This window comes from Octopus bimaculoides, chromosome 6, assembly GCF_046866305.1.
Source record: "Octopus bimaculoides isolate indiv1 chromosome 6, ASM4686630v1, whole genome shotgun sequence".
In the NCBI taxonomy this organism is placed as follows: domain Eukaryota; kingdom Metazoa; phylum Mollusca; class Cephalopoda; order Octopoda; family Octopodidae; genus Octopus; species Octopus bimaculoides.
Window position 1 is genome coordinate 56882852 of NC_142933.1, and position 12067 is coordinate 56894918.

Consider the following 12067-nt stretch of genomic DNA (forward strand, 5'->3'; position numbering starts at 1 on the left):
TTTGGACATGTTACTATGAAAGTATATTCTGGCATCTCTGATCGTACATCAAATGAGATTGTTATCTACAATTATCATAAGTCCTATCCAAGGTGTTCTACATTTTAAGCATCTTATACTTGGACAGCATCATAAACAATCAGGTTTGTGAAACTGTCCAGTGTCATTAGTCTCCATTGAAACCTTCTCACAAAGAAAAGAAAACTGAAACATTATGTTTGTGTAAATAAGATTCAATGGCCTTGTAAAGGCCATCTTTGAAAGAACTAAAGACCGAAAGGAAAGTGGGCAGAATAACAAAATAGATGGACAACATCCAGGAATGGACAGGTAAATTATTAGTAGTCTTGAGATCTGGCACAACACTGTGACAGATTTACTCTTTTACTTGTTTCAGTATGACTGTGGCTATGCTGGAGCACCACCTTTAGTCAAACAAATCGACCTCAGAACTTATTCTTTCTAAGCCTAGTACTTATTCTATCGGTCTCTTTTGCCAAACTGTTAAGTTACAGAGACATAAACACACCAGCATTGGTTGTCAAGCGATGGTGGGGGGACAAACACAGACACACAAACATATACATGCATACATACATATATATATATATATATATATATATATATATATATATATATATATACATATACGACTGGCATCTTTTCAGTTTCCATCTACCAAATCCACTCACAAGACTTTGGTTGGCCCAAGGTTATAGCAGAAGACACTTGCCCAAGGTGCCACACAGTGAGACTGAACCCAGTACCATGTGGTTGGTAAGCAAACTACCTACCACAAGAGCTGCAGCCATGCTGGGGCATCAGCATTGCCATTATCCTTGCTACACTTTCACTACTTGAAACCTCCTTTGATAAGTGGGATTTGGTAACTGAGGCAGTTTGATGTTGTTTCCATCATCTGCATTTCCTGCTATGAAGTATTTCATACAGAACTCTTGACAGGAGGAGATCCAATTTTGTTTTGAAGACATCATCCACACCTTGTAGGTCTCTCAGGTTTTTGGGAGGATATTAAAGAGTCGTGGTCCTTTGAAACCCAAGCTGTTGCAGCATCTGATCTTGTATTCTGATAGCAATGTTGGGAACTTTGGTGCTATTCAGTGGCACCATTTTTCTGCTGTTTGTATAACTTTAAATGCCAAATTTTGGTAAAAGTCCTTTGAGGACTTTTCAGATGTATATCACTGCATATCTTTCCTTCCTTCATTCTAGGAAACAGAGTCTCAACTTTTTCAACCTGTCCTAGTAACTGCCATCTTACATTGAGACAATCTTCTTTATGTAGCTTCGCTTGACAGCTTTGTGTTCTATTTTTACATTGTGTGGTGATCATAGTTGGAAGCTGTAGTCTAAATAACTGAGGACAAATGTTCTTTAGAGGACCATCATGGTTTTCAGTTCTCCCATTCTGAAAGTTCTAAGAATCCAGCCAGCCAGCCAGCCACAGTTCTTACCTTGCAGGATAGTTATACTATGCTCTCTTGGAAGCATTTATTTACTGAGTTTACATTATGAGGTACTGAAATAGAAACACAGTTAACATATTGCTAACTAAGTTACTTAAGTTAACATATTGTTAATCTGGGTAATACAAATTCACTTAGGTTGATATATACTTAACCAAGTTAGCAAACAACTAATTAAGTTAACATATAATTAACCATGTTAATATCTGAACTGTATATGATAGAATCATTATTTTTCTCCAGATAGCTTGAGGAAAACTGGCAGAACATTACTTTCTGAGTAATACAGACATTCATGAATAATTTAACATCTATTAAACACAAAGTGATTTCTCAGAGCCAATTCCTAGGTATGGCATGAAGGAGATGAGAAATAAATCTCCTTGAGTAGAACATTAATCTAAGCCAGTTGTTGTTGTTGTTGTTGTTTAACTTTTATTGAGCAAATTTATAATAAAAAGTATTCCAGTCATAACCATCCCATTTTTTCCTATGTGCCAGTATCACATTATTCAGTATGTCCTTTTATGAAGATGGTGAGGTATGATCTAAGGGAGATCTAGCAACTATTTCTTGTAGTTCAAGTGATATAACTAGGTGGTGAAGCAGTGTAGAATTCAAGTGTGTTGTCTAAATACACAACAATGAAACAGTCCTAGTGGATTTAAATAGAATACTATGGGGTTGATGTTTCAACCTATCAGTCATTTTGATTTAGTCAATGGGTGCAGGAATGATGTGTAGTTTAGAGCACTTTGGTGGATTTCATCCCACTGTGTGACACTTTGGGCAAACATCTGCTACCATAGCCTTTTGTTGACTGATACTTTTAAAATAAAATTTATTAGGTGAAAACTGAGTGGAAGCTTGTGATATATGTATGTTATGTATATGTGTGTATGTATATATATGTAAGTATATCATTATTCAATTTTATTTCAAGATTTCTTGACAACAGGGGAAGAGTTAGTTTCTAACTTAGTTCCAAAGCTCTTTCATTGGAATTTCACTAACATCAACAGGGTATTTTTGCATGTACATGTGCAGTATTTAGAGTCAATGTATGTGCAGATTTATGTTTTATTTTATGTATGTATTCCCATGCATATAGTTGCATGTCTAGATATGTGCATATATACTTAAATTGTAAACTTCTTGAAAGTTTTGCAAATTTTTACAGTTCCAATGATGGCCTGGCTCTGTAGTCTTTGAATTAGCTTTCTCCTTTCTGGTTTTGAGAAGCCTAATTTCTCAAGATTGGTGTTTAGGCAGCTTGTTGCAAATCCCAGTGCCCCCAAAATTATAGGTATAAATCTGGACTTGTAATATGGGTAGAGTAACTGTAAATTTCTTAGGAGTTCAGCATAAGTGCTTTCTTTTTCACTAATCTTTAGCTTTATATTAACATCTGCTAGGTAGCTGATTCCCACAACTATACACAGTTTCTCTTCTCTGTCCCAAATCATTATGTCTGGTCTCTGATGTTTACATTTTATTGCAGTTTTCACAGGGACAATTCACCAGTACTCTTTCTTATTATGAGTGGTTATGGCCACTACCATATTGTGGTTTCGTATGTCTTTGGCCTCAAGATTATTCTTCTGATGGATATCATTACACAATATCTTGGCTACAACATCATATCTCATTGATAGATAATACTGTGATGTCATTTCTGGACACCTGCTTATGATGTGAGTGATATCTTCAGTGTTAACTGTGCAAAGTCTGCATCAGTTGTCACATTTTGGTGTTTTTCCAGCATTTCTGTCCTTTTTGTGCACCAGGTATTTGGTTGATATTTCCCATTTCTGGATTGCAAACACATACCCTTCAAAGTCCTAGAGCTTTCTGCTAACATATCCATGCATGGTCTTCTGCTGATATATACTCATCCTTTCATCTGCAGTGAAAGGATCCATTGATCCATTCATGTTTTATCCTATTATGTTGTGGAAAAATTGTGCAACTTCTTTTGGCATGTACACATTACATAGCACCTTGAACAAATGTCTTCCACTGTAGCCCCAGTTGACCATTATTTTGTGGTACAGTATATCAAAATTGTTCAGAAACCAGTTGTGTGTGTGTGTGTGTGTGTGTGGGCGTGTGCACGTGCGTGAATTAAATCTGCAGACACTATTCTCTTCATTAATGGCCTCCATTCTCCTCTTGTTTTAATGAATATTTAACAGGGCTAAACCATTGTATTTTCCACCACCACTACCATAAGTGAATGTTGGTACTATGATTTCAGTCTTTGAAACAAAAGAATGATCATTCATTTAGTACAAAACCAACTGGTAGAGAAAGTGCTAGCTATTAAACACAAAGATTTGGAAAGAAACATTTGAATCTGTGTAGATTTATAGACAATGTGTCAATTTTCTCAGAAACGTTATCACAAATATTGACCTAATTTCTTTTACAGAACAATTGATAAATTATTTTGCTATTTGTGATAGATATGTTACATTTTTCCATTTCTTCAAAAGCTTTCCTAAAATGGAACTCAGCTTTCTATTGCATGAAATTCTGAAAGCTATTCGAATCATTGTCTTCTTTTGTATCATCATCATCATCATCATCATCATCGTTTAACATCCGCTTTCCATGCTAGCATGGGTTGAACGATTTGACTGAGGACTGGTGAACCAGATGGCTACACCAGGCTCCAATCTGATTTGGCAGAGTTTCTACAGCTGGATGTCCTTCCTAACTCCAACCACTCCGAGAGTGTAGTGGGTGTTTTTACGTGCCACCGGCACGAAGGCCAGTCAGGTGGTACTGGCAATGGCCACGCTCAAAATGGTGTATTTTACATGCCACCTGCACAGGAGCCAGTCCAGTGGCACTGGCACGATCTCGCTCGAATGTCTTTACACATGCGACCGGCACAAGTGCCAGGAAGGCGACATTGGGCACAGGTACCATCACGATTTCGTTTTCGCTTGCCCCAACAGGTCTTCACAAGCCGAGTTTCGTGTCCTGCATAGGAGCCAGTCCAGCGGCACTGGCAATGATCTCACTTGAATGTGTTTACACGTGCCAGGAAGGCGACGCTGGGCACAGGTGCCAAACTGATTCTTCTTTCATGTCTAGTCAATTCCAGACAATTCTTGATTCTTGAGCTTATCTATTCTTTTTCTTTCAAGTTCAATGAAATTGCCATCAAGCAATTGTTTTACCTTCTCTGAAATTGAAGATTATTTCAGCAAATCAAGAATTTGTCTTGTATAGTATTTAATACACCTTTATTCATCTTTTGTTTTTTTTCATGTCACTAGCCACTCTGAATCATTTGTTTGTTTTGGTATGGTCCCTGTGGCTGGATGCCCTTCCTAATGTCAACTACTTTGTAGAGTGTATTGGGTACTTTTACGTGGCACCGGCATGTATATATTTCTATATGTATATGTTATGATGTGGTGTTTTCCACAGTTATAACATGTGGTCACTGTTGTGAATGCAGCTGATGTATCTATTCTAGTAGCCATGATATTTTCTTGATATTGGATACAGTGTATCTCTTCTATACCAGAATGGTAACATACCACTTTATCTACTGTGCTATAGCTGATAGCTCTGCAAGATACCGAATTTGAACCGTGTACCTAGACTGTGACTCGAACCCGACTATAACACATTACTGACACTTAACTCTAACTGAGAACTTGTACAACAACTCCACAATGACTGACACACAACTCTTAGTACTGGTTGATGTCATCTCACTTTATAGTGGCTGACTCATATCACTTGCCCTGTGGGAGGAGTGTACCATTTCCACTACAGCAGTATATATATATATATATATATATAGAGAGAGAGAGAGAGAGAGGAGAGAGAGAGAGAGAGGAGAGGAGAGAGAGAGAGAGAGAGAGAGAGAGAGAGAGAGAGAGAGAGAGAGAGAGAGAGAGAGAGAGAGAGAGAGAGAGAGGAGAGAGAGAGAGAGAGAGAGAGAGAGAGAGAGAGAGAGAGGAGAGAGAGAGAGAGGAGAGAGAGAGAGAGGAGAGAGAGAGAGAGAGAGGAGAGAGAGAGAGAGAGAGAGTGTGTGTGTGTGTGTGTGTGTGTATTAATTAAAGTACAGAAAATGTATCTGGTATTTCAAGCCCTATAAAACATATACATTTTTCAGTATGACAAGATTACACAATCGTTGTTTGGTGAAATTACACAATCTTATCCATTACCTCATCAGTATTTTTGACAAAAAATACAAAGTATAATATTGGTTTCAAATTTTGGCACAAGGCCACCAATTTTAGAGAAGGATAAGTCGATTACATTAACCCCAATGTTCAACTGGTACTTATTTTATTGACCCCAAAAGAATGAAAGGAAACGTCAACCTTGACAATTTAAACTCAGAATGTAAAGATGGATAAAATGCTAAATATTTTGTCTGGTGTGCTAATAGTTTTGCCTGCTTGCTACCTTAATACAAAGTATAATATTAAGTTTGTTCAATATATATCCATGTCATGCACATTAGCTACATCATTAATGAAGTAGTGAAATATAGGGTGACAAGGATAGTAGGATGGAATAAATAGAAGGGGGAAAAAAGACAATATAAGGAGAATATGTAAAAAAAGGCTACACTCTTTCTTACATATTCAGTCAGAGATCCAAACACATACACACTCACAACCATTCACAAATACACACTACAAAGACATAATCCTGTGAGCATTGTAGATGTAATGGCGAGGACAATAACAATAACAACCACAGCACCAGCCACTATGAGAACAACAATGACAATATTAATAGCAAGAATATCCACTACAATACAAACAGTCGCCATTATATATCACAGGTGAAGGGAGTTAGTGGTAACTTCCTTTGATAGGTTTATGACTCTACCCATATTCATATAATTTGCTCTCTGGCAGATAGAGTGGGTATTCATAAAACTTTCTATAGTTTGTGTGTAGTGAGTGACATATAACACACAACTCATAACCTTTTGCTCCCATATGTCCACGATTCTCTACAAATCATTACCTACACACATTGATGTATACTATGCTGGACCTAAACATCTGCACACATATAAACATGCACATATACATATACAGTCACTGATGCACCTATCTACACATATCAATACACATACTCATGCACAAATTTCTTCCTTACTATCACACTATATAGTAACCAAATCTTCTAAGTTACTACTACTCTTATACTTTACCTACACCTGTACCCATTGTTGCACATGAGCATATAAGTTTGTTTGTGTTCACATAAACAATACCAGATTGTCCAAGTGTTTTATGTAGGCTTATTTGCCCCCTCCTAAATTCAGATGTATTTGTATTGATATTTTAGATATGGTAATTCCTATATATAGGAAACACATGGGCCTGAGTCTATGGAAGTATACCAGGGAGGCATTAGCTCTGGCTTTAAAACGTTAGTAATGAGAATGATACCTTGCATAGGTATACAGACAGGGGTGTTCATGTAGAGGGTTTTATTAAACCATACTAAGTGTACAAAAATCATGAGAACAGTGAAGCTATTATCACCATGTCATTTGAAAGGTCAATGGTGCATATTTCTTTGATGTCCAGGTGGTTCTGATCTGATGATTTCAGAAAGTTCTACTTGTTTAGTGTGTGCAGTGGATCCCTAATTCACTACATTTGAGAAGCTGTCTATTGTTAACTTGTACAATCTCCAACCCCACTCTGGTATATAATCAGCATAGACATCTACCTCCACAGTGTGGTATGGTATATCCCAACACAGACCATTTCCATCTATAGCTAATCTTATTGTCATCCAAATTATGGATATATTAGGTTTGTGAAGTAGACAGTCAAAGTCTCAGGGGGAAGAAAAGGTGCTTTGAGTGCACTTATGCATAAAAATGTATTATTTCACAAGGTTAACTATGATGCCTATTTTAATATTTACTACAATTGTGTCAATACATTTGTATACTATCATCATCATCATCATCATCATCGTTTAACGTCCGCTTTCCATGCTAGCATGGGTTGGACGATTTGACTGAGGACCGGTGAAACCGGATGGCAACACCAGGCTCCAGTCCGATTTGGCAGAGTTTCCACAGCTGGATGCCCTTCCTAACGCCAACCACTCAGAGAGTGTAGTGGGTGCTTTTACGTGTCACCAGCACGAAAACGGCCACGCTCGAAATGGTGTCTTTTATGTGCCACCCGCACAAGCCAGTCCAGGGGCACTGGCAACGATCTCGCTCGAAAATCCTACAGGAGCCAGTCAGGCGGGTACTGGCAACGGCCACGCTCAAAATGGTGCATCTCATGTGCCACCCGCACAAGAACCAGTCCAGGGGCACTGGCAACGATCTTACTTGGCTTGCCGGGTCTTCTCACGCACAGCCCATTTCCAAAGGTCTCGGTCCGTAGTCATCGCCTCGGTGAGGCCCAATGTACGAAGGTCTTGCCTCACCACCTCAGCCCAGGTCTTCCTGGGCCTACCTCTTCCACGGGTTCCCTCAACTGTTAGGGTGTGGCACTTTTTCACGCAGCTATCCTCCTCCATTCTCACCACATGTCCATACCAGCGCAATCGTCTCTCTTGCACGCCACAACTGATGCTTCTAATGTTCAGCTTTTCTCTCAAGATACTTACACTCTGACGGGTATTTACATTGACATTACACATCCAACGGAGCATACTGGCTTCATTCCTTGCGAGCTTACGTATGTCCTCAGCAGTTACAGCCCATGTTTCACTGCCATGTAGCATGGTTGTTCGTACGCATGCGTCATACAGTCTGCCTTTTACTCTGAGTGAGAGTCCCTTTGTCGCCAGCAGGGGTAAGAGCTCTCTAAACTTTGCCCAGGCTATTCTTATTCTAGCAGCTACACTTTCAGCGCACCCACCCCCACTACTAACTTGGTCGCCCAGATAGCGGAAGCTATCGACTACCTCTAGTTTTTCACCCTGGAATGAGATAGAAGTTGTTTCCTGTTTGTTTGCAGTCTTTATTGCACCTGAACATCTGCCACAAACAAAAACTAACTTGCTAGTTAACCTGCCTTTGATGTTGCTGCACCTCTTATGTGTCCATAGCTTGCACCGGGTACATCTTATAGAGTTACTACCTACTCCTTTTCTACATACTGAGCAGGGCCATCTACCTGAAGGGGTTTGTGTTTTATCTACCTTCCTACTTATTAGGATTTTGGTTTTAGCTAGGTTGACTCTAAGGCCCTTCAATTCTAGACCTTGCTTCCACACCTGAAACTTCTCCTCTAGTTCTGATAGTGACTCCGCAATTAGGGCAAGGTCATCAGCATAGAGGAGCTCCCAGGGGCAACCTGTCTTGAACTCCTCTGTGATTGCCTGGAGGACTATGGTAAATAATAGGGGGCTTAGGACGGAACCTTGGTGGACCCCTACCTCTACCCGGAATTCATTGCTGTACTCATTTCCAACCCTCACCTTACTGGCAGCATCTCTGTACATGGCTCGCACAGCTCTCACTAACCATTCTTCTATCCCAAGTTTCCTCATTGACCACCAGATAAGGGATCGGGGGACCCTGTCAAAGGCTTTCTCCATGTCAACGAAAGCCAGGTACAGAGGTTTATCCTTAGCTAGGTATTTCTCCTGCAACTGTCTCACTAGAAATAAGGCATCAGTAGTGCTTTTACCTGGCACGAACCCAAACTGCATCTCATCTAAATTGATTCGCTCCCTAATTAGTTGGGCTATGACCCTCTCTGTAACTTTCATAACATGATCTAACAGCTTGATGCCTCTGTAATTATTTGTATCTAAAGCGTCCCCTTTACCTTTGTAGCAGTTGACTATGATGCTGCTACACCAGTCATAGGGTATGACTCCTTCGTGTATCACCTGGTTCGTAATACGGGTGACTAGGCTATAGCCAACACTGCCAGATATTTTGAGCATCTCTGCAGTGATTCCTGATGGGCCGGGGGCTTTCCCGGTCTTCATACTCTTAATTGCTTTATCTACCCTGGTACTATCAACTCGGATAGCTGGTCCCTCTATTGGGTCGACATAAGGCAGGCTCTCTTTCTCCCATTCATTCTCTTTATTAAGCAATCTATCGTAGTGGCATCTCCAGACCTCTTTCTTTGCATCCTCATTTAATGCAAGCGTACCATCATCCATGCGAACACATTTCTCTCCTACAACATCACTATTCTCTCTCCTACACTGTCTTGCAACACGAAATACCTCGAGTCTTTGGTCCTCACGGCGCAGAACATTGGCAAATCTTTCCTTATCTGCTTTCCCTCTGGCTAAATAAACCTGTCGCCTAGCCTCCCTTCTGGCACATTGGTACAATTCCCTGCTACCACCGTTCTTCCAGTCCTTCCAAGCCTGTTTCTTTTGTCTAATAGCCCTGTCTACCTCCTTGTTCCACCACCACGTTACTCTGGGTCGGGAGGGGACCTTACACCACCCACAAATCTGGTCGGTGGCTTTCAACAGGTTGTCCCGCAGAAATCTCCAATTGTCTTCCACGTTGTATGATGCTATATCCCCTTCTATTTCGTTAAATGCTTCAAGTAACTTGTCTCTAAGTCTCTGTCCGTTTGCAGGGTCTTTAAGCTTCCACACCCTTCTCCTCCAAGCCTGTCTAATTCTGGGCACCCATTTTGCCTTGATCCCAAAGTCGCTAACTACTAATCTATGTTGTGGGGTACATTCTTCGCCAGGGTAGGTTTTGGCATTTATAAGCCGCCCTCTTTCCCTATTTCTGGCGAGGATGTAGTCGATTTGGCTAGAGTGTCTGCCGGAGCGGTAGGTGACTAGGTGACTGGCAGGTTTCCTGAAGTTGGTATTGCAGACCATAAGATTGGTTGCATCACAGAACTCCAGCAGTCTGGTTCCCTCCTCGTTGCGGGAACCGAAGCCATAGCCTCCATGTATGCCATGGAAGCCCCCAGCACGACGTCCGACATGACCGTTGAAGTCTCCAGCCACAAAGAGAAGGTCCCTGTCACTCGTCGACGAGGTAGTTTGCAAGAGGGTGTCATAGAATTGGTCTTTCAGACCATCTGGTAGCCCAGGTTGAGGTGCATAGACTGAGATGACAGTAGCTAATCTATGATGAAGCACTAGTCTGATCTTAAGTACTCTGTCACTTACTCTAACGACCTCGATTACCTTATCCACCCATTTCTCCGCTAGAAGTATTCCTACGCCCCCGACCCCGTCAGTGTTCCCTGCCCAGAAAATCTTGTACCTGTGTTCTTTGCCTGTGAGGAACCTTGCAGAACCTCCTCTCCATCTTACTTCCTGGATGCAGCACATATCTACGCATCTCCGTTCAAGCATCTCAACAATTTCACCAGATCTACCTTTCAGCGTGCCGACGTTGAGAGTGCCAATCCTAACAGTATGGGTGTTGGGGGTGTGGGCCTGTAGCCTGGGAAGGGGAAAAGCAGTGTCGTGTACCTGAAAAGAAAACTTGCAATTGGAAGAATTCATAAGCAAAACAGTACCTACAACCTGCAAACATTTCTCAACCTTAATGCGCTACCCAAAGGTAGGGGAGAGGATGGCCAAGGCCACTAGATGGGTTCCGGGAGACAGCCGAGGTTGACAGGATGGCAGAGGAATGAACTTCCGGTGGAGGGGGTGGGATGACAGAGAAATGAACTTCCGGTGGAGGGGGTGGGATGACAGGAATGAACTTCCGGTGGAGGGGGTGGGATGACAGAGGAATGAACTTCCGGTGGAGGGGATGACAGAGGAATGAACTTCCGGTGGAGGGGGTGGGATGACAGAGGAATAAACTTCCGGTGGAGGGTAGATTTTAAATATTTGAGAGACAACAATGCATAAATCGTAATTTTTAAAAGAGCAATGAATTCTGGGTGATTAGAATATAACGTAGCATGAATTTAGGAAGCTTAGAAAATGAATAAGCATGAATTTAAGACAACAACTGAATTCAATTGAATTTCATGGAGAGAAACAAGATAAATAATAGGGGGCAACTAAAGCGCGAAGGTATTTATGAGATGTTTGAGGCCGTAAATAAATAAAAAATCTCTATCTTATCTGCATCTTGAGATTTCGTCGTAGTATGTCAGCGAGATAATTTAGAATGGGTTTCTCATTTATATATAGCCAGAACCTGAAGACCTTAAGGAAAAACTACGAAAGAGAGAGAGAGAGGATGGAGGGGTAGACAGAGGCATGGTGGGAGAAAAGATCATCATCATCATCATCATATATATATAGAAAGAGAGAGAGAGAGAGGGGGGGGACCAGTCAAGCAGCACATCACGCTGTAATTCTTGGGCTGAGAAATCAACACTTAAAAGCCATAATTTTAAGGAGCGATAAGAATTTTTGAATAAAGGAAAATGGGTAGTGGTGGGTAGGTACCGCCAGCGAGTAGATAGGGCTCTTAATTGTAGATTTTAAATATTTGAGAGACAACAATGCATAAATCGTAATTTTTAAAAGAGCAATGAATTCTGGGTGATTAGAATATAACGTAGCATGAATTTAGGAAGCTAAGAAAATGAATAAGCATGAATTTAAGACAACAACTGAATTCAATTGAATTTCATGGAGAGAAACAAGAT

At 40.7% G+C, this 12067-nt stretch overlaps 1 protein-coding gene and 1 long non-coding RNA gene across 8 annotated transcripts in view; one reads left to right on the forward strand and one right to left on the reverse strand.

Moving 5' to 3' along the window:
• Nucleotides 1-12067, forward strand: part of LOC106879572 (uncharacterized) — a 650101-nt gene that overhangs the window by 415208 nt on the left and 222826 nt on the right. The gene's annotated exons all lie outside the window — the stretch shown is intronic.
• The window catches only part of LOC149135132 (uncharacterized), a 255249-nt gene that overhangs the window by 87526 nt on the left and 155656 nt on the right, over nt 1-12067 (reverse strand). The gene's annotated exons all lie outside the window — the stretch shown is intronic.